Source organism: Colobus angolensis, unplaced genomic scaffold, assembly GCF_000951035.1.
Source record: "Colobus angolensis palliatus isolate OR3802 unplaced genomic scaffold, Cang.pa_1.0 Scaffold14, whole genome shotgun sequence".
Lineage (NCBI taxonomy): Eukaryota > Metazoa > Chordata > Mammalia > Primates > Cercopithecidae > Colobus > Colobus angolensis.
The window spans coordinates 16,730,452-16,733,201 of record NW_012114488.1 but is presented as its reverse complement, the minus strand read 5'-3'; positions in this window follow the sequence as shown (position 1 = coordinate 16,733,201).

The window sequence follows — 2,750 nt, the reverse complement described above, 5'->3', positions numbered from 1 at the left end:
AAACAGTACCTTCCAGATCACCACAAATTTTTAAAACAACCCCAAGCACAGATAAGACTTAAAAAAAAAAAACAAGGCCCTCCTTTCCTGCCTACCCTGGCAGTGGTCCAGTTTCTTGGTGCACTCATCCAACAGCTATCTGTTGAGCTTACTTCTTGGGCACTCTTGGGGATGCAGTGGGTTGTTTTGTTTTGTTTTGTTTTGTTTTGTTTTTAAATGACAGATAGGGATTCTGCTAGGTGCTCAGGGAAGGAGACAACACTTCAGCTGAGACTGAAGGATGAGCAGGAACAGCACATGCAGAGAGCCTGAGGTGAAAGGGGCTGGGCTGTTCCTCCAGCCAAGAGACTGCAGAGGGAGGGGGTTTGAGAGGAGATCCGAAACAAAGGCAGGAGCCAGATGGAAGAGATCCTAAGGTCAGAGGAGGCAGCTGAGTATGATTCTGAGCACGAGGAGAGCCACAGGAAAAATAGATTTTCAGGTTCTGATGTGTTTTTCTCTGTGCCACACACAGTGACACGAGCAACATCAAGGTCCAATAGCCTCCTAAGTGGCACAAAAGTTATTGGCCGCCCCTTTAGCCTCGTTTATTTGGATGCCACTTTAGAGGATTAGCTAGGTCAATATGTCTGTTACTTTACTAAACACTTTTTTTTTGATAAAGTTGTGCCAGGTTTTACCTACATGATCACATTAAATCTTCACAAAAACCTTTCTTTATCAAGGTTGCCAAAACCATCTTCAGGTCTTCCGACAAGAGAATTCAAAGACTTCCCTATTCTGGTGCACCTACAGGTTGTTCCTATTTGAGATGACATTCCGATAAGGCAGTGGGAGGAGAGTCAAGATGAGAATCTGCACCCACTGCTGCTGCAACATCTTTCACCGCCAAGGCAGATAAAGGAGCTTGCAGATTTTGATCAGGAATAAAAGTATACTCCTTCACTCAGCACATAATTATGGGCACTAGAGATACGAAAACAGCTGGAGCACAGCCCCAGTCCTTGTCATTAGTCAAGTTAGATGGAATCTAGTAAGAGCTCATACCTGTTATCCCCTTTTAAAAATTTGCTTTTAGTATTTTGAGTTGCTGCTTTCACCTTTTTAATCACTCCTTCTCCACTGACACCCTCACATCTTTTGGGATAGCTAGTGGGTGAGCCACACAGGGAGAGGGAGAATTGTGTCATGGGCACAACACACCTGGTGAACACGCCCCAGAACCACTATGCATGAGATCAGGTGAAAATTAAGATCAAGGTTGATCTTGCTGGAGAACGAAAGACAGGCTTGGCCAGGCACAGTGGCTCATGCCTGTAATCCCAGCACTTTGGGAGGCTGAGGCGGGTGGATCATGAGGTCAAGAGATTGAGACCATCCTGGCCAACATGTTGAAAACTCGTATCTACTAAAAACACAAAAATTAGCCAGGCGTGGTGGCGGGCACCTGTAATCCCAGCTACTCAGGAGGCTGAGGCAGGAGAATCGCTTGAACCCAGGGGGCGGAGGTTGCAGTGAGCCAAGATCCTGCCACTACACTCCAGCCTGGTGACAGAGCAAGACTCCGTCTCAAAAAATAAGAAGAAGAAAAGGAAAGAAAGAAGAAAGAAAGAAAGAAAGAAAGAAAGAAAGACAGGCTTGGCCAGGCATGGTGTCTCACGCCTGTAATCCCAGCACTTTGGGAGGCCAAGGTGGGCGGATCTCCTGAGGTCAGGATTTCAAGACCAGCCTGGCCAACATAGTGAAACCCCATTTCTACTAAAAAAATAAAAAATTAGCCGGGCATGGTGGTGTGTGCCTGTAATCTCAGTTACTCAGGAGGCTGAGGCGGGAGAATGTTTGAGCCCAGGAGACAGAGACTTGAGCCAAGATTGCACCACTGCACTTGAGCCTAGCCAACAGAGTGAGACTCTGTTTAAAAAAAAAAAAGTTCAGGGGAGAAATAGTACCTAAGTGTTTGGGCAGTTATAAGGACTGGATGAAGTGGTATGCAAAGTAACTAGCTCAGAGCCTGCCCGATTTCAAGCGTACCCCAGAGAATAACAAAGGAGACTTGGACGTGGAGGAGAGGAGCCTACCCACCACTGTGCCTTGGAGGTACAGGAGAAGATACGTATGGTCTGGCAAAGATTGGTTCCATAAAGCCACACATGAAGCAAAGTTCACAGACTCATGCACTGTCTTGTACATATGCAAGCCTCAGGTCAGAGGGGAAGTAAGGAGACTATTGGCACCACTGGGAGAGCTGTTCTCTCAGACCCCTTCCCCCTTTCCCTGCCCAAATTGTCACCAGTGGCAACTCACTGACAGCGCCCACAGCATCCACTGGGAGGAGATCCTGGGAGCCTGGGGTCTGTTGACTTGTTCTATGAAGGTGCTATCCCTCTCAGCCCTTATGGCCCACTTCATTCATTCAGCTCCATGGGGGAAAACAAGACACCAAAGCTGGGCCTGGTGGAACACAGTGTGGCCCAGGAGCAGCCGACTTTGGAGTCTTTAAACTATATTTATAAAATGTCTGTGATGATGTGCAAGGACAGAGGCCCTGCCCTTGCCCTGCCACGGATCTGGCACAGTAGATATGATGACACCAAACAGTACAGGTATCTGGGAGGACAAACAGAGCACTGGGACTTAGGTGGGGGAGAGAGGGAAGACTGACTGCACCCCCCTGAGGGGTCTGGGGAGGCTACAGGAAGCAGGTGGCTTCCGACTAAATGGGAAGGGAGGGCATAAAAACCAGAGACTAT